The sequence below is a fragment of the Bos indicus genome, chromosome 2 (genome assembly GCF_029378745.1).
Source record: "Bos indicus isolate NIAB-ARS_2022 breed Sahiwal x Tharparkar chromosome 2, NIAB-ARS_B.indTharparkar_mat_pri_1.0, whole genome shotgun sequence".
Taxonomy (NCBI): Eukaryota; Metazoa; Chordata; class Mammalia; order Artiodactyla; family Bovidae; genus Bos; species Bos indicus.
In genome coordinates this window covers 125,514,381-125,537,913 of record NC_091761.1, presented here as the reverse complement: position 1 = coordinate 125,537,913, position 23,533 = coordinate 125,514,381, and the positions used below count along the sequence as shown (strand labels likewise).

The window sequence follows — 23,533 nt, the reverse complement described above, 5'->3', positions numbered from 1 at the left end:
TTACCACATCTGGGAAAATGGGCATAATTATAATACTTCTTCATAGATTCATCATAAGGATTAAATGAATAAATAGGGTGCTGAGCACAGCACCCAACACTCCCAGTAGTTCCCTTAATTCTTACCCTTTCCTCTGCTATAAAGAGCATTTCCTACAGTCAGTCTTACTATTCTTTATGACCCAGCTCAAATATCACCTCTTGGAGGAGATCTTGCTTGATATTCACACTCTGTTCCCCAAGTAAAATCAGCCTGACTTTCCAGGCTCACTTGCACTTTGCACCTCTGTAAAGCACTTGTAATATGGTTGCACCCTTTCCCCCATTACCCCTAGAGTTCCGGGAGAGCAGGAACAACACCTTCTTAACTCTAGCCCCTGCCTGGAGTGCAGCTCAGAAAGTGTAGGTAATATTGAATGGAGGCACCACTTTCAGCGCCTTTCTCTTTTTTTTTTTGGTTGCGCTGGGTCTTTGTTGCTTTTGTGTGGGCTTTCTCTATTTGCAGAGAGTGGGTGCTACTCTTCTTTGGGGTACGCAGGCTTCTCCTCGCACCCACTACTCTCTTGTTGCAGAGCACAGGCTCTAGGCACACGGGGGTCTCAGTAGTTGCGCCTCTAGGACCATAGAGCCTGTGTTTAGTTGCTCTGCAGCGCATGGAATCTGCCCAGACCAGGATTCGAACCTGCGTCCCCTGCACTGGCAGGCGGATTCTTACACACTGCACCACCAGGGAAGATCCTCGGTGCCCTTCTTGAGCGCCTTGCAGGCAGGAGGCCTGAGTGATGCTGGGACCTGGCTGCCTGAGTCCCACTTCAGCTCTGGCGCAGGTATGTTGGTATGCGGGTGGGAGTGGAAGTAGGCAGAAGAAACCCCTGACCTCTGTGCTCTTTCCTCCTGCCGGGCCTCTGCAGTCCTCTGAGGGAGGACGAGATGGGAGGAGGAGGGGAGGAGGCACAGGTGCTGAGCAGGGGTGAGGTGGGGCTATAGCCAGAGCTGAGGCGTGAGTGGGAGCTGGCAGACTCCAGCTGCTCCAAGACCAGGGCTGGGCCCAGCAGGACAGAGCCTCACAGCCCAAGTCCCCACCTGCCATGCCCCGCCTCATCCTGGCACCTGCATGAAGTGACTTTTCAGGTTGTAAAACTACATCTTGATCTGCAAGGAAGCAGAATCCAAGCCTGGCCTTGTCTAGTTGCTGAGCAGGGAAGAAGGCGAGTGTTCCCTTTTATTCTCTTTTTTGTGTGGGCAACCCCTTGCAATCCCAGACACATCAAAAGAGGTAGCACTCTGCAAACCCAGGTTAAGGTCAAGTTATCCCCCAACTGTTGCTTCAGTTGCTTCTCCTGCCACTCCCCCTATTCAGAACCTTCCTTTCAGGGCCTAGCACCCTCAGGATAAAGTCCCAACTCCAAACCCAACCCATAAAGTCCTGGGTAGTCTGGCTTCTGCCTCCTCTTGCACTTTTTCTGCCTCCATGTCTTCTGGCCTTTTCTCAGTTTTTTCCAACACACCTTGCCCCTTCCTTCCTCTGGGCCTTCACACACACTGTTTCTCTGTCTTGAATGCTATTCCCCATGCCCTGATAATTCTGTTTCATGTTGAGTACTTTTGATGCCTAAGAAATCTTTGCCTATCCCAAGATCCTGAAGGTACGCCCATTTATTTTCTTCTAGGAGTTTATAGTGTTAGCTTTCTCATATAGGTCCCTGATTCATCGCGGTGTGTTGTCAGGTAGGGGCTGAGACTCATTCCTGCTCTAATTCCTAGTCATTTTTTCATTTTTTTTTATTTTTAATTTTTTGGCTGCCCTGGGTCTTTACTGTGGTAGGCGGGGTCTTTCGTTGTGGCATGCAGGCTTTCTCTAGTTGTGCTACAAGGGCTTCTCACTGCAGTGCCTGGGCTTTTCTTGTTGTGGGGTGTGGGCTTAATTCGGAGAAGGCAATGGCACCCCACTCCGGTACTCTTGCCTAGGAAATCCCATGGACGGAGGAGCCTGGTGCGCTGCAGTCCATGGGGTCGATAAGAGTCGGACACGACTGAGCGACTTCACTTTCACTTTGCACTTTCATGCATTGGAGAAGGAAATGGCAACCCACTCCAGTGTTCTTGCCTGGAGAATCCCAGGGACGGGGGAGCCTGGTGGGCTGCCATCTATGGGGTCACACAGAGTCGGACACGACTGAAGCGACTTAGCAGTAGCAGCAGTAGGTTTAATTACCTCATGGCATGCGGGATTTTAGTTCCCTGACCAGAGATTGAACCCATATACCCTGCATTGGAAGGCAAATTCTTAACTTCTGGAACACCAGGGAAGTTTCTCCTGCTTATTCCTGACAGTTGAGCTTATCCCTCACCTCCTCTGAGAAGACTTCCTTGACTGCTCCAAGACTAGATCAGTTCCTCCCACTCCATAGCCCAAAGCACCCTCTATTTTATTGCAGCACTTTTCACAATTGTAATTAAGCAATTATTTGTGTAATTAGTTGTTTAACATCTCATCTCCTCTTGCATGCTGTAGCTCTCTGAACTCAGTGCCTGTGAAGGTCTTCTTTAAAAACTTTGTATTGAAATAGACATTCCGAAAACTGCGCATATAGAAATATGCAGCTTGATAAATTTTCACAAAAGGAACACACCATGTAACCGGTACCCAGACCATCATGACACTAAACATTTTCTGTACCCAGGAGTCCCCGCATGTCTCATCCAGCTATGGCTGTCTTTTTTCACCCCTATATTCTTAGTACTCAGCACAGAGCTTAGCATCATTAAGCTCTCAAAATTTTTGAATGAATTAGTTGGTGATGCTTAATTCTCCTGCGAAGAATTAGACATGGAACCTGATCTCAGCTCTAGCTCCAGTTCATTGTGACCTTGAGGAGGTCCTTCTGCTTTCTGGGTCTCAGTTTGCTTGTTTATAAAATGGGTGGGTTGGGGGGATGGAAGGAGGTTGGATAATAATCCCTTTGGGACTTTTCCAGATATGGCATTTGAGGCAGAATTAACCCCTCAGGTTCTGACAATATATCGTCAGGGATGATTTTGGTTTCATGCCTGAAAATGAGGGCCTGGAAGGATTAGAAACTTGATCCAGATGGAGCATCAGGAGCCTGGGCCTAAGAGTCAGAAGAGCTAGGTCTGGCCTCTGGGTGACCCTCGGCAATTCCTTCCCGTCCCTGGGTCTCCTTGGTTTCTTCACTTAAAATGAAGAGTCGGTTGGCCTCCAAAGCTTGACAAATGGTGATGCTGGCTCCAGGCCTCTGAGCACCAAGTTTCAGTTCCTGGAGCACAGGAAACTGGCTCCGGGCTCCTCCCTTGCCAGGCACCATGGGGGGAGAGGAAAGCACACAATGTGATAACCACCCTAGCAAAGGGAACGCACAATCTGGCCGGGGGACCCAGTGTTCAGCCAGGAACCAAATGGAAAATGGGCTGATGGTCCAAGTGATTCTCTCTACGTGTGGGGCTGGAGGGGAGGAGTTGGAGTGTTCCCAGTAGGGGTAGGAGACCTGGGAGTGGCGGTAAGGGAAGACAGAGATGGCTTCTTGGGGGAGAAGCCTTTGGAAATTGGCAGGGCAGCCCAGGGTGCTTCCCAGAGATGGGAGGAGGCAGGAAGGAGGAAATTGGGTCCAGGTGACCACAGAGCAGCAACTTGGCCAGGGAGTGGGAGAGGCGGGAGCTTGGGCAGCCACCCCACAGCTGAGTCTTGAAGGGGAAGGCGGGGGCGGGGGCGGGGGGCTGTTGCCTCTGCCTCGGCCCTGGGAAAGCGCCATCTTCTCAGGCCGCAGGCTGCAAAGGAGAGCATGGCTGTGAGCTCAGGCTAGAGGGGTGTCTTTTGGAGCTATCCCCCAGGGCCCTGCCCAGCTATCCTAGAGCTGCATAAAAAGCAGAGTCCAGCTCCTTCCACAGGGCCTTCCCTTCAGCTTGGATCTCATTTCTGCCTCTTCCTGGCTTTACAACCAGGGGGCACTCAGAGCATCTTCCCTGAAGCCCGTTCCTCAGATAGATGACTGAGGCAGAGTGATTGGGAGCCAAGTTAAGGCACTGAGTTCTGCCTCTGCAAATGGTAATAGGCAGCAGAGCCTAGAGTTAAGAGCTTGATTGCCAGGGTTCAGCTCCCAGCTCTGCCGCTTGTGGGCTGTGTGACCTGAGGCAAATCCCTTAACCCTTCCGTGCCTCTGCTTCCTCATCTGTAAAGTGGAATGATCATACTACTTAAAGCATAGGGTTGTTGTGAGGATTAAATGAGACAGTGGGTATAAAGCATTTAGATATAAATCACTGCCACCTCCGAGGCAGCAAAACGAACAGACTTTGGAGTTGCTCCTCTGGTCCAAGCCTCAGTTTTTTTATCTCTAAAATGGTGTTAATAATGCCTGCCTTTCAGGTCATACGTGAATATTAGTCAGGATGAGCCGACCCCTAAGAAGAGTATACTGGAAGCCTCTCTCTCACATCCCCTCCCTGCCTCACCATCAGCCTGTTCAAGCTCTGTTCATCGGTCCCCAGCAGCAAACAGCTGCTCCGTGGCCAGCTCAAAGGCCTAGGAATCTACCCTTGCAGTGGGGTTTGGTTTAGGCTAGGGCCATTCAGGCTCTGGGACCTCGTTCAAGGGCTTTGGGGATCTGGGTACCCAGAGGTGGTCTAGAGGGGGTGGAGGTGGGCTTCAGGTGGGCATGGCCTCTTGACCTCTCTCTGACTCCTCCTTCGGTGAGGGAAGGAGCCAGTAGAGGAGGCTGAAAGTAGACCCTCTGAAATGTGGGGGTTCCTACTTCCCTGGTTGCCTGGGCCTAAAGATCAAACTAATTAAGAAGAAATGACAAAGCCTATCGTGGTCCCTTGGGAAATAGTAAGACTCTCTGCTCTCCATTATCTTCACAACAGCCCTGCAAAGCAGGCACTATTGAGCCCATTTTGAAGATGAAGAAACTGAGGCTCAGAGAGATAAAGTCACCTGGGGGTCACAGAACTATATCTAGGGGCACAGCTGAGATTCAAAGCTGGATCTGTCTGATCCCAAAGGGGCTGCCAGCCAAAGGATAGGAATCCCAAGGTCACCAGCACCTTGGTGACCAACTGGGGCTGGACGAGGGGCCAGATTTAGAATGGGCATGGTGTGGCCCCAGCATGATGACCAGATCCACTCAGGATAAAACTGTTTGATTTACCCTCAGAAACCTGTCTGTGAGCCCACTCACCACCCTCTAGTAGCATTCTTTTTTTCTTGGCCATGTTGGGTCTTAGTTGCAGCACGTGGGATCTTTTGTTGCCACACGGGATACTCTATAGTTGTGGCCAATCTCTAGATGTGGCACATCCCGCAGCATGTGGTATCTCAGTTCCCCGACTAGGGATCAAACCCAGGTCCACTGCATTGCAAGGTGGTTCTTAACCACTGGACCACCAGGAAAGAGCCAGTAGTAGCTGTCTTACTAAAGTTATTTATTCTGTCTACAGACATTTGCACACCTCTTCCATACATAGAGCCATATGCTCGGCCCTGGGGACCCTGGATGAATCAGACTTGGAGATTGCCGGCTAAGTGCTGCTAGTCTGCAAGGAAAGTCAGAGGCATGGCTAGAAACCATACTAGGGCAAGGTGGACTAAGGAATAAGCACTGAACTGTGGCCCCCAGCTTCCTGGGTTTGAGCCTCAGCTCTCTCTCTTATTACCTTTAGAAATGGGGCAAGTCACCTAACTTTTCCAAGCCTCAGTTTCATGTGTGTAAAGTAGAGATGATGATAAGATATTTTCTTTTAAGATATCCATGAGGATGAAATAATATCATGAACATGAAATGCTTACATATATAAAGTCTAGCATATAGAAGGACTTCCCTGATGGCTCAGCTGGTAAAGAATCTGCCTGCGTGTGGGAGACCTGGGTTCGATCCCGAGGTTGGGAAGATCCCCTGGAGAAGGGAATGGCTCCCCACTCCAGTATTCTGACCTGGAGAATTTCATGGATTGTATAGTCCCTGGGGTCACAAAGAGTCGGACACCAGTGAGTGACTTTCACTTTAGCATATAGAAAAAAGCATCCGATGACTATTAGCTGTCTGTAATTAAGTGGAATGGGGGTGGAGAGGAGAAATCTGTTTTTGTTGGGCAACAGGAATCAGGAGAGGCTTCTTGGAGGTGGGGACATCTGAGTTGGGCTCTGAAGGATGACTTCACCTGGAGAAGTGGGGGAAGACACGCCAGGGATAAGGCCCCAGAGACCAGGAGGATATGACCTGTTTGGGTGTGGCTGGGCAGAGTCAGCTGGGAGGAGTGATTGGAAATGAGGCTGGAAAGGCGGTTTCAAGGGCCTCCAGTGCCTTGCTGCCCGAGTTTGGACTTTAAAGGGCCGGGGACAGAGCAGGCCTTTAAGAGCTGGGAAGGGACATGATTGTGCCTATTTTAGGAAGATGATTCTAACTGTAGTGTGGATGGAGCATGAACCGGAAGGGGAGAGACTGGATGTCGGGGAGCGAATCTGAGCGTGTGCCCCGGAGGTTAAAGTCCCCCAGGGGCTCCCCCAGCAGCCTGCAGATCAGGCCCTGACCTCTTCCTTCCTGACTGCCCCCAGGCCCCTTCCTCTGCGTGGAATGTCTTCCCCCCTCCCTTCGTGGGCTAATTCCTTGTCCTCCCTCTGGTCTCCGTCTAGCCATGCTTCCTCCTGGAAGCCCTCCTGGGCACACCCCAGCCAGGCCTAGATTAGGTCTTCTCCTCTTGGGGACTCGTGACTAAACTCTGGCTGAGCGACCACCTGCTCAGGGACCACCAGGCCCAGCACATAGGGGGCGCTCAACCCTGAGCAGAGGAAAGACGGAATCTGTGAGTGAAGGGACAAGCCCGTTAGGGGGCAGGTGTGAGAGTCAAGTGAAAATGATGGGGCCTGCGGTGCAGTGAGGAGCGAGAAGCATTGACAAGACGCACGATTGATGAGAAGTGAGCACAGGGTGAAAAAGAAAGAGTTGGCGATAACTCAGAGGTTTCTCCCTCTGATAGCCTGCTGCCTTTCACCAAGAGAGGAAACATGGGTGGGGTTAGAAGTAGGGGAGGAGGGGCAGGCCAGGGCGGAAGATGGGCCCCCAGTGCTGGCTGCTCCCCGGAATGCCCTCCCCACTGCTGGGTCCCCATCAATGTCTGTGACTTGGGCGAAACGTTGCCTCCTCAGAGAGGCCACTGTGAGCCCCTCTAGGGAGGGTGGCCCCCCCTGTAGATTACTCTCTACCAGCATACCCGCTCCATGCCCTTCTAGCCCTCCGCAGAGCTGTCATCGGCTATCTACTGATTTGTATTTTGTTTGTAGTGCGTTTTTCTCAATAGATGGGAAGTTCCTCTGTCACCTTGTTGCATGGACCACGTTGCATCTGGCAGGCTTCCTGAAACACGGTAGGTGCTCAAAACAAGATGTTTTTTTTTGGTACGAATAAGTGAAGGAAAGAAGGAAGGCAGGCCTTGAATGCCATGATAAGGAATTTGACTCTTGGCCTCCAAGAAATGGGGAGCCGTGGAAAGTTCTTAAGGGAGGCAGTGTCAGGATTCAGCTTGTGTTTTAGGAAGCTTGCCCTGGGGGCAGTGTGGAAGACGGACTGGGGAGGGAGGGGGACGAACTGAGACAAAGACAGTACCCAGGCCCAGGCTTGGAAGCCCCCATGCCTGTGGGGGCCCTGGAGACCCTCCCCGTCCTTCCCCACCCCCGGCCAGGCCTGTTGTCTCTGAGCCCAGCGGCAGGCGGGTGGTGGGAAGAGCAGGGCTGGCAAAGCTGACACTCACTAATCACGGCCCTCACCCCAGAGCCGCACTGACTGTCTGGTCTCCATGGAGACAAGGCAACCTCCGGCCACTTGTTAATGGCAGCTCAACAAGGCTGCAGCAACCGGGACGGGCCTGACCAGCGTGCCCCAGCCCGGCACCACCTGTCCCAGACTGGTCTGCCGCAGCACACCCCAGGGGCGCCCGAGTTGGGGGACAAGACTGGAGGTCTGGTGGCTGGGAGGCCCCCCGCCCCTCCACGGCCCCACCTCCCTTGGCACTGCCAAGCAGGGAGAGGGCAGAGGCAGCCTTCTGCCCTGGCTGCCTCCTCCGCCAAGCTGCTGGGAAGCTGAGCTCACGCAGGTCACCCAGGCAGGGCCAAAGGGCTGCAGGGGGATGGTGAAGGGAGTATGTGGGGGGGACCGGCCTACATCCCACACAGGAGAGGAACGGACAGGGCGCTTCGCTTGCCCTGACAAACCTCTGCTCTGCTAGCCTGAGGCAGGGACCCGATTGGGAGCCATCTGTCCAGAACCTCTTCTCTGGTTTGCTGTCACTACATCTGAAATCTGAAATGCCACCATTAGCAATTCACTCCTTCAGGAGGCTGTGTGGCATAGCGCGCACACACACACACACACACACACACACACACACACACACACACACAAACAAAAACAACTCTGGCTTTGCAGTCAGGCAGGCCAGGATGTAAGGCCTGGCTCCGTCTTGCCACCTCTGAGCACTGACCTCCCCATCTGTAAAATGGGATAGTAATTGCACCCCACACAGACTCACATTGAAAGGCGCACACGTCTCCGGGCTTACCCTGATGTAACCTGGAAGGCTGAGCATGATACCTGTGAACCCTCCAACTCCTAGAGGCCTTTCTTCACTCCCACAGCTGAGCTGGGTGTCTCCTCCCTGGCCCCCAGGACTAATACCACAGCATTCACCCCACTCAGGTAACCATGTGTCCCACCTTTGTCCTCCCCACAGATTGTGCTGTTGGGCAGAGTAAGCAGCAGGAGTTTGTCCAGTAAATAAAGGCGGCCGGGTGGGGGGGGGTTGGTGGGGGGCTCCCTCCACCTTTTGTCCTCCTCCCTCCACAGGGGGTGCTCAGCCCCTGGAGCACTGCTTGAGAGTCTCCTTCCCCCTTCCTCCCCCGCCGCTCTCCTTCATACCTTTGTTTGTCCATCTGTCTGTCCACCCAGCCATCCTGCAAAGATGTGGGAGAGGGCCCAGCTGTGACCCCAGCAAGCAGGTGAGGCAGAGGCCAGATTCCTCAGGTCAGATACCTGAGGCCCACCCACAGCTGCCTGGACCTTGCCACAGCTGCCGCCCCCAGCCACTTTTCTCCTCCGTCACTCCCCAGGCAACATTCCAAGCTGAGAGGGCCCTTGGAAATCATCTAGTCCAATGCACTGCAGCCAGATGAAGAAACCAAGGCCCAGAGAGGACTGGGGCTTGCCCAAGAGCCCAGAGAAGCTCTGTTTCTGAGCTGACAATGTACCAATTATGTGGGCCTGTTTGGGAGGTGACTTTTGGCTCTCTTGGCCCTGCTGACAGCTGTGTTCCCAGTGGCAGCTGGAATGCTGGTGGGAGGCCTGTCTGGCCTTTGCACCCTGACTCCCCAGGGCAGAACCAGGTGGCTTTGGGAGGTGGGGGTGGGGGGTGCTCAGGGCTCCGTTGGGAGGGTAAGACGATTGGTGGGAGGGTAAGACGATGGGTGGGAGGGCCTTAGAGGGGCAGCCAGGATACCAGGGAGGGTGTGGGATGTCTGGAAGATAAAGGAGGCAACATCGATTTTAGAGACTAAATCAGAAGCCTTGAGCTGCTGTCCCAGCCCTGCCATATTCAGGGTGCATCATTTGACCTCCCTGAACCTTAGTTTTCTTATCTGGAAAATGCTGCTACCTTTGTAGAATGAAAACGTCCTGTCAACGGTGACAGCAGTACAGAGGGGAGGGATGTTTAACTGCTGGACTGAAAAGCTAAGTGTCTGAAAGGGGAAGGGACTAGCCCGAGGCCAAGGAGTGAAGCTACCTCTCCCTCCCCTGAGTTCTCTGCCCTGCATTGGATACAAGGTTTGGGAGCTGGAAGAAGCATACAGAGCAGACTGTTCACTCACTGAAGGAGGAGGAAACGGGATCAGAGAGGGGGAGCAAGTTCTCCAAGGTCACCCAGTGAGTCTGGGGCCAATGTAGGCCCAGAGCCCGGGCTGGGCACGAAGTCCCCCTGCCCAGCTGCCTTGCCTACTCATCCAGCCCCCTTGGCTTTTGTCTCCCCCAGTGAGTGGGCGCAGAACGGGCCCAGCTTCCTTCCTGCCGCCCTGCCCGCCGTCTGCCACGTTGGCAGCCGCCCGCAGCCTTCTCGCCCCTGCTGCTGTTGCTGCTGCTACGGCATCAGCCGAGACCAGCCCGCCGAGAGAGTTTGCCCAGAACAGCCAGGGCTGCCGGAGCTGGGGCTCGGCTGGCTTACTCTGCCAGACAGGAAGGAGCGAGCCAGCCGGCGGAGGGAGGGAACAAGGGCTGAGCCAGCCCCCAACCTTCCCAGTCCTTCCCCACCCTCACCAGCCAAGAAAGGGAGGCCAGGCGACTGGGGCTGCGGGCCTGGGGCTGGTGTGTCTGTGTGTGGGCTTTTAGCTGGGTCTCTCCGTGGCTGCGTGCATGCTTGTGTGTGCAAGCGGTGGGGGGCATGTGGGGGTGATTGGTGTGAGTCTGTTTGCCTCAGTGTGTGCAGGTGATGCTGTGTGGGGTGAGTTTGTGCTGGTTTGTGAGACACGGGGTGTGGGGGGGTACCACTGCGTTGTTTGTGTAAGCACGAGGAAAGACAACAAGACGACAACTGTCAGTGACAAGGAATTGGTGTGTGCATAAAAGGCTCAGCATGCGTGTCTGAGTCTGTGTACTCACCTCGTGTCTGGGTGTGTTGGCCCCCTGTGAATTTGTTATTGTGTCCAAGAGGATAACGATGATACTGTGAGTCTGAGCTCCTCTGTGTTTGCCCAGGGGACAGTGTCTGTGTGTGTACACCAGAGGGATGCTTGCAGCTGGGATTTGAGGCAGGTCCCAGGAAGACACTGTGGAACAGAGAAGGCTGGCCCAAATGTCCAGGGCATGGGCACGGAGTGTCTTTCTGTGCCCGGCAGGCTTTGTAAGCGTGGTTATCTCTGGTCACGCAGAGGATGACCGTGTGTGACTGTCGATTGCTGGGCTGTGTGTGCAGAGAAGAGGCGGCCCGGGTGTTGTGTTCCTGGGGTTGCATCCGCAGGGGCCGCAGCAGCCATGGTGGTGTGGCGGCTGTGTGGTGCAGGGAGACAATACGCTACGGGTTTGCACTTGTTTCTCTGCTCGGCAAGGCCCTGTGTGTGACTGTGTTTATGCGTGTTTGTGAGCACCGCGTGCTGGAAACGGCGTGCTTCGGGGTCTGTGGGAAGCTGAGTGTAGGAAGGGGGGAGCACATGGCTGTGTTTGTACTTGTCTGTGAGCCCGGGGTCAGATGCGCTCCATGTGCTACCTCCTGTGTGCACAGGTGGCCGCTGTGTCCAACCGTGTCTTTGTGTGTTTCGGGTCGTCTGAATGTGCACAGGAGGAGGACATGGCGGGGATGGTTTGAGTGCGTGCCTGTGCAGGCCCCTTTAACGTGGCAAGTCGAAGAAATGTCGGCCTTCTTGGCAGCAAATCTGGGCTTGGTTCCACTGGGGGTGTCTGCAGTGAGGGGCTCTTAGAAGGGACGTGCTTGAGCGAGAGAGACAGGAAGGGAAAGGGGGGCTAGCCCCAGCTCGGGGTTTCCAGGAGGGAAAGCCAGACATTGGAACTTGTCAACGCTACCTCCCTCCCCGCCCCCACCTCTCCTCCTGGCGCCTTAAGGCTGCTGGCAGCTGGACAGACAGACAGACAGCGCACACAGAGACTGGCTCACCGGCACAGAGCCCGAATGTGAGCCCCTAAATACACAAGCCTGGAAAGCCTAAGGTCCAGAGAGGGCGAAACACATGGCTCAGGCTTAGAGGAGCACATGTGTTTATAGGTACCAGGGGGCAGGGGGTGCTGTTGGCTTCAGGTGCTTCAACCCAGGGGAGAGTCCAGCCTAGAAGCGGGAGGAGGCTGCAGGGCTGGGGCAGCCCCTGAGGAGGGGCCTCTTATTACTCTAATCAGACTCCCAAGGCTCCCGGGCCCCCTCCCTGTTATATTATACAACTGCTGCAGAGTCTCTGAGAATTTTGGTTGCCTCAGAAATCACCAACTGCAGCTCTCTCTTTGTTAGAAGCAGAAGAGTGACCCAGAGAGGGGCAGAAACTGCTCCAGGGTAACACAGCAGAGTCAGAACTGGAACCCAGGGCTGCCGCTCTGCCTAGTATGTCTGCTGTGCGCGCTGGCCCAGGGGCCAGTCCATCCTATCCTAGCCTTCCCGTGACCCACTGAGCTGTTTCTCCCTCCTAGTTCTTCAGGATACGATAATGACCTCTGGCTTTTGCTTTGGTTTTTTTGTCCCAAGTGATGTGTCTGTCTGCTTGTTAGTCCGTCTGTTTATCACAAGGGCACCAATACCCTCTGGGGCAGCAGAACCTGGAAGAGAAAAGGAGAGTTTGGTTCTGGGCCAAGGGCTACTGGGATGGGGAGATGGACAAAGAGAAGGAAAGGAACTCAAGAAGAGATGGAAGGGACTTCCCTGGTGGTCTACTGGCTAAGACAGTGCTTTCAATGCAGGGGTCCTGGGTTCCATCCCTGGTTAGGGAACTAGATCCCACATGCCCTAAGAGCTGGTGCAACCAAATAAATATTTTTTTGAAAAAAAGGAGGAAGAGAGGGAGGCGGGGAGGAGAGCAAATTGGGGAGGGGCCTGGTGGCAGATCTGAGAAGCTTAAACTCTCCTGGCTCCACCTCCAGCCTGGGCACCAAGGGCAGACTCTGAGCTCCAAGGGAGTCTTGCCCCTTGCTGGGTTTCTCTAAGGCCTGGACTCAACCCCCCAAACCCTGGGGTCCGTAGGGTTGGAATCTTGGGGGCACCACACACGTGTGGTGTGCAGTGACTAGACTCACCTTAAGAGAAAATGGGGTGGGTGTGAACTTGGGTGTGTGGCATCTTTGGAGCTTGGGAGTTAGGTGTGTATGTGACCTTGTGAGTGTGATAAGACACTGCATGTACACCTGTGAACACAGGCACACAGGCTTGGACTTCCCTGGGTAGGGGAAGGATTGTGGGAATGTGTACATGTGTGTGTGCTATAGGCAGGAAGAGGAATTTTATTTACCCTGAGGTTGCGTGCCTGTGTGTGTGCGTGCATTCAGGTATGTGGAGGAGGCTGTATGACCTTGCATTTACATGCTGTTGTGGAGGCTGTATTCTGTGTACACTAAGTAAATTATATGGCTATGCACAGTGTGTGCGTGGCTGGATTTGTGTGTGTGGATCGTGTTTGCGTATTTATATGTGAAGTGTATAATTGGATATGAGTGCAGCTGTGTACATGTCTGTGATTGTTTTGAGGTACAAGGTGGAGTGGTGTGTGTGTCTTGACTAAGAGTGGCGTGTGCAGTTGTGTATTTGTGGGACAATGAATGTGAGGGAGCTGTTCACATATGTGGTTGTACATTTTGGGGGATTGGGTTAAATGTGTGGTTCTTGAAACGGTACTTTGTCTATTTTTTATTTATGGTCAAACATTCCCCCACCAGAATGTAAACTCTGTGAGGCTGGAATTTTGGTTTGTTTTCTTCATGGTATCTTTTGTGTTTAGAATAGTGCCTAACACACAGTAGGCATTGAATCCTATTTCTCCACTAAATGATGAGCGAATGGGCGCGTGCTGGGCTATGTGCGGGAAGTGTGTTGTATGTCTGAACTGTGTGTGCGTGTATCTGGGTGTGTGAACGGGTACATTTTGGTGTTGTCCAGGTGTGTGCAGTTTTAGGCTAAAGTGGCTTGTGAACCGAGTGTGTGTACAGGTGTGCCTGTGTGTGTCTAGATCCGCACGTAACTTGTGTACCTGAAGCTGTGCCCCTTCGGTGAGCGTTGGGAGTGTTGGGGGATGTGTCTGTGTGTGTGCACAGTTGTGTGTGCATGTGCACGGGGGCGGGAAGACGCTGGCGGCTTCTCCCAGCCTTCAGCACTCACTCAGCTTCACCCCAGGTCGCCTGCTGCGAAATGTCAGTGGCAGAGAAGCTAAAAATATCCGCTCTCCTCCTCCTGCTCACTGCTTGGGCTGATGGAGCTGTGGGGCCCCAGCAGGCCCCTCGGGCCCTGGGGGGAGGAGGAACCGCTGGGCGAGGGGCGGGTGTGGGGTGAGATAAGGAGGCCCTCCTCAGCACACCCCCTCCTCCTTCCCTCTTGGGCTCCCAAACCAGGCCCCAGGCTTACCTCTGTCAGGAAGCCCTCCAGAACCTCCCGGGAGCTGCCACATGCTGGGCTGTGTGTGTGTCTGTATCTGTAGTGTCCAGAGCTGCCTGGGAGGGAGATACGGGCTCCATCTGACCAGGGCTCCTGTGGGCAGGACCATGTCTCCTCTGTCAGTCCAGGCAGGGACTTGGGAGGGCAGAGCTGCCAACCGGGCGTTCTGGGGATGGGCTATATCTTTCCCCCTTAGCCTGGGTAGGGGGCTCCTGGGGAAGAAACTGGTGCTGTTTCCTCCCTAGCGCTGAGGGTCAAGGGTACAGCCCAGGCTGTGTGGGTTCATCTGGAGCTGGTCCTGGAGCCACTAGGGCCCTCTGACCCCAAGGCACATCTGCTGCTACTCAGGGCTTGTGGGCAGGGAGGAGTCTCAGCTCAGCTCACACCCTAGGCCGGCATGTTTTGTGTGGGTGTGGGCGGGACATGTCAGGGCCCGTGGTTCTTCAGGGACCTGTGTCCCATCACATGTTAGGCTCCTGGGTGTGTCTTCGCTTATGTCTGTGCTGTCAGCAACTGCCTGCCTTAAACCTTGTGGGCAATCAATGAAAGTATGGGGAGTTGGGTGTTCCCCCGTGTGAATGTTCCTCTGTATGTGAGGCTGGGTTTCTTTCATAATGCAGACCCGCACACCCTAGGCTGGAATGAACTGTGGTGGTGTGTTAGCTGCCGGTGTTACCACACGGAGAATTCGGCGTGGCGGTGTGTTGGAGTGTGTGTCTCTATCAAATGGTCAGTGCCTGTTTGTCCTCTCTACCAAGAGGTCCGCGAGTGTGTCTGTATGTTGGGATGTCCGCCACCTGATGACTCTGTTTCTGTGTGTCTGTGTGTGTCTGCCTGGATGTCATTTTGTCCATGGGCACCTCTGTGCCAGTGTGTGTGCCTGTTGTCAGCTTGATTTCGTGGGTCTGTTGTGGCCATGCGTTCCTGCAAATGCTGGAGTTGTCTGTGGGGGTTGAAATCTGTGCACAAACTGAGCACCCCTGTCCCTCAGTCCTTTTTCAGTCTTCCACCATTTCTGTGTTGAAGGCCTCGGGTTTTGTGCCATGTGTATGTGTGTGTGTGTCTATCAGTTGTCCCCAGCCCCAGTGCCTCCGGCTCTGAGATCTGCCCTCCCACCCTCTCTCCCGTTGGACTTGAGGTGGGAGCTGAAGTAGAGGGCAGGCAGGAACCAGGCACGGAGCCCACCACAGCCGGGAGCCGAGGCCAGGCTGCCACCAGGGCACTGCCTCAGCTTTCCTCCGAGCAAGCGGTAAGCCAGAGCCTCGGTTACATGTAAACACCAGCTGTGTCAAGACAGCGCAGCTTCTTCTAGGTCAACAGACAGCTGTGGGGTTGCTAGGCAACCGCCTGGCTCCCCCCCTCTATTAAGCCCCCACCTCCCACTGCCTCTACCTGCAAACCCTCTGCCGGCTCCCCCCACCCCGGGATACTGCCACGCCCCCTCCATGCCAATTAAAACAGCGGGGTTGAGAGGGTAGGGGGTCAAGGCTGAGTGAAAGGGGGGCTCTGGGACTGGGATTAAGGTGTAGGGAGGTGTAACCCTTCTGGTGCCGCTGTCCTCTGGCCCCCAGTCCTCAGCCCACTCTTCCACTCTCCCCTCCTCCTCACCCGTCAGACAAGGGCAGGACTGGAGGGAAGGTAACTGATGCCCCCTGCCAGAACTGGAGAGATGCTGGAAGCAGATGGAAAGTGAGGGGTGCAGACCGTATTAGCGATTGGTCAAGTCTCTTCCCGCTCCCCGTCAAGCCTGGGGAAGACTGGCTGGAGGACCCTCTGGCAACGAAAGGGTTAAATTCCCCCTTTATTTCCACCCTCTCCCAGGATAGCCACCCCCTCCTAGCTACCCTCCCCACCCCCGTTTCCAAGACAGCACCTGCGCTCCCAGCTGCCAATGCCCGTTTGGTGCCCGTGCCCAGGCCAGGCAGCCCCCGCAGCGCCCCAGGCCCTCGCCCTGCGCCGCCTTTCACCTGGCCTGGGCCTCCTCTGGGGGTCCCGCAGCGACCCCCCTCCCATCCCCGGGCTTCCAGACCGCCCCAGGCCCCAGGCCGGCGGGGTGTGTTGGCTCTCGGAGTAGGGTGCGCGGGCCCAGCCGCGGGGCCAGGGCTACTCTGGCTGAGCGGGAGGAAGGAGTGGGCGGAGGGAGCGGGCCGGGCAGGGGGCAGCGCCCGTGGCCGCCCCATTAGTATGCGGTCGCGCTCTGTGCTCCATGGCAACCGCTCCCCCCGCGCCGCGCCGGCCAGGCTGCCCCGGGCGCAGCGCGCACCTCTCCTCCCACAGGTGGCGGCGCGCGCGGGCCGGGCACGCTAGCGCGGGCACGCACAGGCGGGGCGCCTGGGGGCGCCCGGGGGCGAGCCATGGGCGCCAGGTGCGCTGGGCCGCCGGGTCCCCGCGCCCGCCGTCCGTGGGCGTGTCCCCAGGTGCTCCAGAGTGAGCCCGGGGTGGGGGGGTAGTGTACCTGAGGATGATCTGCTTGTGCCTGGGTGTGTCCCTCAGCGCGCCTGTTGTGCCTGTGTCTGGTTGTCCTTGAGGGTATTTGCCTGTCTGTGCTCATTTGCCTTCTTACTCCTGATTGTGGCTCTGAGTGTGACTGCCCCAGCGTAACTGTGTGCCTGTGCCTTTGTGTATCTGTGTTTCAGCGTGTGGTTGTGTCTGCCCTCTTTGTGCCTGTGCGCCTGTATGTTCCTTAAGGTGTGTGTGTGTGTGTGTGTGTGTGTGTGTGTCTGTGTGTATGCCCATGGCCCTGGGTTTTCCTGTGGAAGAATGCCATATGCCTGTGACTCTATATCCGGGTGTGCCTAGATGAGTATTTGTCATTGTGTACGTGTGATTTCTTTGCACGTGGCCCTCGGTGTTTGGCATCCTTGTGTGTGGTGGGGCGCAGCTGTGTGTTGAATTGTGTACCTGTGTATATGTCCTCCAGAACCTACTTCTCCATGTATGTTGTCGTGTGTTCCTGTAAGCACCCTGAGTTTGTGTCCTGGAGTGTGGCTGTGTCCAGGAGCTCCTGGCTCTGTGCCCTCCTCAACTTCACTCCCTGCTGCCTGAGTGAGCCGACACCTGCTCCCTGAGCACTGGACCCCCTCCTCCCACCTGGCAAGGACAAGGAAGGACACGGAGACAGAGGCAGACATAGAGGCAGAGACAGAGAGACTTGGAAGAGGACGCAGAGAGCCAAGCAGGCTGCAGAGGTGGTGACCCAGAGTCATGTGATCAGCCTCAGAGCCCAAAACCCAGAAGAGAGAAACAGAGATCCAAGATTCAGACATTAGAGAGACCCAGAGTCACACAGAGACCCAGAGCACCAAGTCCGGAACTGCTGAAACAGACCAGAGATCAAGGATGTGGCTCCCCAGCCTCCCTCCCTCTCTCCCTCCCTTCCTCCCACTCTAGAGTTTCCAGCCCCAGCTGTGCCTCCTCCACACACCCAAAGCAGAATTCTCTTGGCCCTGGGAGTTTGTGCCCTAGGACTGGAACCCAGCCTCCTCCTCGCAGCAGCTGGCTGTGTGTGTGTGCGTACATGTGTGCGTGTGCACATGCACGCAAGTGCTCCAGTGTGCATGTGCTACCATCTGTGTGCTATTCTTGGCCAGTGCCTACAATGGCACTCAGCCCTCCCAGGGCCATGGGCATACCACTGACATAAACACACACACACACACACACACCTCTTAAGGAACATACAGGAGCACAGGCACAGAGAGGGCAGATACAACCACACGCTGAAACCCAGATACACAAAGGCACAGGCACACACACACCTCCCCCCTCATGCACACACACTGTTGTCCGCATTTTCACTGGCCCAGATCATGTACACCTTTATACACATGTCACACAGTCAGCCACACTCATTCACACCCGGAAACATGCCCTCAGTCTCCCTCTCTCTACACATCTATACACAGGGCCAGGTGATCCACCATGCATACAGCAAGTGTCACCTTCTTAAGTTCCCCCAGGCTGCCATTCACCCTTCAGCAACCCCTGAGGGGTTCCCAACCCCTGTCACCCACAGGGAAAGACATAAGAACAAATCTGTCAATTCCATCAGACCATACACACACAGACAGGAACCCCATCTGTCTTGTTCACTGTTGTATCCCCAGGTGCCTGGGACAGTGCCTGGAATCTTGTAGATGCTTAAGAAATATTGGTTGAATGAATGGGTTCACATAGTGTCTCTAACAGTCACTGAGAGAACCCATGGTAATTTACAACCAGTCATTCAGTGAAAAACACTGACGGGTACCCTAGTGTACACACAAAGCATTTTATGCACACCTAGGACAACACGTTAAATACAGGTGTGTGCACACAAGTGGCTGCTTGTGTGCAAACATTCAGCACAACAGCTAGATTTAAGGTTCTCAACTTTGGCTGCACATTAGAACCACCTGGGGAGCTTTTAAAAATCCCCATGCCCAGGCCCCACCCAGGCCAACAGATAAAATCTCTCTGGGGTGAGAACCACTGATCTAGATGAATGGACTCGAAAATGTTGACGTAAGGGTTATTACCAAGAATGGGGGTAGTGTGGGTTTTCACTTTGAACAGTATAGTCAAACAGACTCCTGAAGGAGATTGCTTGGGTTTCAACCCTGGTGTCCTCATTGAGATGTCTTTATAAATGACCTCTCTGTACCTGAGTTTCCTGTCTGTAAAATGGGGATGATCTACAATAAAGCCTCATGGGATTGTCATGGGGACAAAATGAGTTTATAGATCTAGTTTAGAACAGTAACTAGTACATAATGTTATGTAATTATTTCTTGATCTTACTTCTATCATTTAAAATTTTAATCATAGAATGGATGAATTTGGGGATTAATTTTATAAGCAAGACTTTTTTCCCTTTGTTATGAAAAAGCAATGGTTCAGAGTCAGACTCTGGGTCAACCTACTTCTGCCACCTCCTGTGGGATCTTGGGACAGGTTACTTTGTTTCTCTGAACCTGTCTTCCCATCTGTAAATGAGCTGAGTATTTTTTTCTACCTCAAAGATTGTCCTGAGGAGTAAAAAACCTCAGGGAGGGGCTTAATAAACAGTGGCAAAATCCAAATACCTAGGAGCCAAGTTGCCTTAATGTATTGTGGGATCAGGTGTGGGACGGTGGCTGTGAAGGGCCAAACTTCTGAGCAGGGTCTCTGCTCCCCTTCCTTCAGAAGCCCGAGGGCCCAAGGGCCAAGAGAACCTTCCATCCCAAGAGCTGTGCCCTTGGCCCTGGCAGCTCCCCGAGTCTGCTCTCCAAATACACCTCCGGCCCCGCCCTCCTCAGCCCGGACTAAGCCACAGACCCTAGACTGAGACCCCTCCCCTTCCTGGGCTCCAGGAGCCTCCTTTTCACCTTTCAAGGAGCCCCTGTCCTCCTCACCCAGCCTCCCGCCCATCCCGGAAACCACAAGGCCTTCTCTGGGTTCCATCCCTCTCTGGGCGCCCCTCTCTTTTCAGTGAAACCTCACCCTTCCTACAAAGCCCTCTTCGAGTTACAGAGCCCCCTTGCTGGGCTATAATTACCTCCCTCAACTCCCATTTCCTTCCTGGGTCACCCCTCCCCACCCCCACCCCAATTCCTGGGCACACCACGGTTCTGTGTCCTTCTTCCTCTATCCCTGAGCCCTAACAATGCCTTCCACAGAATAATTCTGTTACCCCCTTCCCCCATGGCACCCCCATCGACCCCCGTCACCGGGGCCCCACCCTCTACCCAGCCTGCCCCACCTGGACAGCCTCCCTAGGTCTCCTCTGCTTCCTCAGCAGCCGATGAACGTACTCATTTTCTCCCTGCAGGAGACTCTTGGGGCTGAAAACAAACATCTCAAGGCCTCCCCCGCTGGTCGCTTTGAGGCCACCCACCCCTTCCAACCAGCCTGCCCCCGCCCCCCGGCCCCCAGCCCTGGGGTGACTTCATGAAAGCCTTCTTTCCTCCCCAAACAGACAAGTGTCTACTCCACCTGGATCTAGCCACACGTGGCTTCCATCCCCTGGCTCTCTCTCCTTTGGGAACTCCCTGGGTTCTTCTGCCTCGCACCTGGTCTTGGCCTCCAGGAAACCCTCGCCAGGTCTCACCACCCCTGCCAGTCCCACCCCACTGCAGCCTGATGCCTGGGCCCTCACTGCAGGAGGGGGAGTCTTGGGACTGCAAAGGAGGGAGGCTTCGTGGGAGAAATGAACCTTCACATCCACCACAGAGACTGAGGTTTTAGGGGCTGTTACTTGCCCCTGTCTGAACCCTCCGGCGTCTTCTTTCAGATAGGGATGCCCAGAAGTTGGGGGGTTTATCTTCTCTCAGATCGAGGGTTCCTCTGACTCTCCCAGTGCCTGGGCCATGCTGCTTGGGTGAGGAGCGGGGGCAGGTAGTACGGAGCTGTTCCTTGGGGGTCACCTTGAGCCTCAGCAGGGAGGGCCACAGACATAAACTGGGCTATGGGAAAAGTTGCCTGCTCAGGACCAGGCAGCCCAATGTGGGCATTATTTGGTCAAGGGCAGCCAAGAGCTCGTCAAGGTCAGGGAGTGGGACCCAGCTCGCCCTGCCAGGTCCACCAGAAATAGGCTCAGGATTAGGAGTTTTCTTTTTCCAAAGTTTACAGAAGCTGGGAGGAAATTCAAACCTGGCATTTGGGGTTCAGGATGGAAAGACAGGGGAAGGCAGAAATATTGGGGTCACTGGCCTAGTCAAACCCTGCAGTTTGCATAGGCAGGTGAAGGTGTGTTGGGGCAAAAAAGTGGGGAAGAGGGGTGCTGGAGACAAAGAAGACCCAGGCCCTGGGTGAGCAGGAAACACATGAACAGATACTCCAGTCCTTGTGGGAAAAGGGGGTGAACCACAAGGGTGCTTGCCCTTAGGATGGACTGAGTATCTCAAAGACAAGTATCCTGAACCGGAATATAACTGGGGGGCCCAAAGGCTGGGGGGACACAGGACAAATGAAGGGGCTAGAGTCAGAGACCCAGGGCTGAGGATGGAGTGAGGGGGTCGAGAAGCACAGGGGGACCCAAGACCTGATTTATAATGGGGGTTCCTCAGGGAGAGGAAACCTAGGACTTGGGGGAGAAAAGGGGTCTCAAATCAGGGGAGACCCAGGACCTAAATCAAAATGAAGCTCTAAAAGGCAGACTCCCTGGCCCTGGGACAGAATGCATCAGGGCCTAGGAAACTTTGGGGCTAAGACTGAGGAGCCCAGAGGCAGGGGAGACCCAAGGCCTGGTGTGCAAAGAGAGGGGCCCAGAGGCAAGTGACACTCATCTCAGGCAGAAGGAAGAACTCTGAGGGAGGGAAAGTGGCGGAGATATTTTAAGTTCTCTGGGGACCCGGTGGATGGTGATGATCCCCAGCTGTCACCCCTTCCATTCTGTCCACCCTTATTCATCCCCTTTCACAAGACACGAGGTTGTTTTTTTGTGTTTTTTTTTTTTTTTTTTTGCTTTTTTTCATTTCTTTTTAATACAAACTTGGATCTTTGGGTGTGTCCTGCCAACAGAAAACAACAACAACAACAGAAGAGAAAACCCAAAAGAGTGAAAAATAAGAAAGAAAGAAAAAAAAAAAAGCTCCCGCAAGAGGTTCTTCTCCCTCCCCCCCACCATGCGAATTTGCACACCACGGGACCACAGCAGGTTTACAGAATGCAATATACAATCCACGATTTATAATAAAACAGTATATACAATAAATAGGATATTGTTCATTTTTGTCAAACAACCTGTAGATAAATTTCTCAGTGCATACTTGCAGGGGCTCTGGACACCGTGAGGCCCCGCTCGCAACCTCTTGCACACTCGCGCGCGCTCTCTCTCTCTCTTTTTTTTTGTCTTTTTCTAAAACTGTGTTTTGTTTTTTTAAGTTTTGTACATTTTTAAAAAGTATTTACAATTGCTGGTTTTGTGCAGAAAGGGCTCACCTTCGGCTTCTGCGTGGAGGAGATGGGCGGGGAGGGGCGGGAGCAGGGGGCAGGGCTGCAGGGGGTGTGGGGGGGCGGCGGGAGGCAGAGGGGCAGGCAGAGGAGGACGATGTGGACACTGGGAGGGGTCTTGGCGTTGGTTTTCTGAAAGCTGCAAAGAAACACAAGAGAAGAGGCAGAAGTCAGTGGCAGGGACAGGCCCTGAGCTCTAGGAACAGGGAGTCTAAGAGCAGGACCCCCCCCACCCAGTTCACCCAGAAGTGAACTGCCTTGTTCCTCCTCCCAGAAAATTCCAAACGGCTCCGCTCATGAAACTCTGGCCTGCTTCGAGCTCAATTTCCCCACTGGTAAAATAGGTGTGTCCCCAAGGCCCACGCCACTGAGGGATAAAGGATGGGCTGGATAAGAAGGTGGAGTTTCAGGCAGAGCAACCTGTTAAGAACTTGAGCTCCTGAGTCAGACACAGCTGAGCTCAAATGCTAGCACCTCCATTTCACAGCTCTATGACCTTGGGCAAGTCAGTGGATCTCTGCGGGCCTCAGTTTACTCATCTGTAAAAAGGGGATAACAGAACTATCCTGTGTATTTGCTGGGAAGATTCAGTGGTTTGAGGCAGATTACAGCTGGTCCATAAATGCATCATAAGTGATGCTAATTAGCACGAGTCATTATCCTCTTGGGGCTTGGGCCAGCTAGGCTCTCCACGTCTCAATTTCCTAATGTAACAGTAAGTTTAGTAATTCCTCCTACTGAAGCTGTTCTGAGGAATGACATAATGGGAAGACAAGGCCCTAGCACAGCACAGGTGTGAACTGCGGCTTTTTTTCCAAATCCAACCTTCTCCCCATTCCCTACCATTGCCATTCTGTTCCTTACAGAGGTGAGGTGATGAGGAAGTCTGTCAGAATAAAGGAAAAAAGAAGACAACACAATAGCATCTGTGCTGTCTGCAGCCCCTGCCTTCCGGAAGCTCAGAAACTCCCCCAGTCCCTACAATCATCAGACACTAGAGATATGAAGTCACCCACTCCCCTAGATGGTCCTAATTATGTTTGCAGGGCTCTGGGGACCTGATTTCCTATCCAGACCCCCAGCTTTGCTGGGGTGAGCAGGAAGATGTCCAGTGGGAAAGAGGTGATATTCTCAAGACCTCTAGTTACTATCCTGGCTCTTTTGGGGCTCCATCTTCTCAGAGCCCTAAAATTCACGTCTCCTATACTTGGTGAGTGACCATGCCACTGAAAATGGGCAGGCATGGGAGGTGCTAGTACCACCTTCTGAGACTCCTCAGGGAGCCATCCACCCTCCTCCCCCCAACCCCCCCGAAGAACCAGCGGCCACTGAAAGCCTTTCCTCTCTTGTCCTCTTTCTTGGCTTCCCTTTCCAATGGGCCCACATTTAAATTCTGCTCAGCCCCGACTGCTGTCTGCTGGGCAGTCAGCCCCAGGGAAGACTTTTGTCCTGAGGCTGGACTTGCCAGGACTCCCCTCAAGGGCCAGGGG

The 23,533-nt window shown here is 54.2% G+C and overlaps 1 protein-coding gene and 1 long non-coding RNA gene across 7 annotated transcripts in view; one reads left to right on the top strand and one right to left on the bottom strand.

The window, feature by feature from the left end:
• Positions 1–5,907: 5,907 nt before the first annotated feature.
• Positions 5,908–21,716, top strand: LOC139178245 (uncharacterized). Its single transcript, XR_011562688.1, has 3 exons — positions 5,908–6,929; positions 7,294–7,376; positions 21,612–21,716. It is a non-coding gene; the product is annotated as an uncharacterized lncRNA (long non-coding RNA).
• A 32-nt stretch (positions 21,717–21,748) lies between these two features.
• Positions 21,749–23,533, bottom strand: part of AHDC1 (AT-hook DNA binding motif containing 1) — a 64,783-nt gene continuing 62,998 nt past the window's right edge. For all 6 annotated transcript variants that reach the window (XM_019980327.2, XM_070775567.1, XM_019980328.2 and 3 more), the window contains one exon: positions 21,749–22,182. The gene's annotated coding sequence lies outside the window, so the exon portion shown is untranslated. The remainder of the gene's footprint in view (positions 22,183–23,533) is intronic.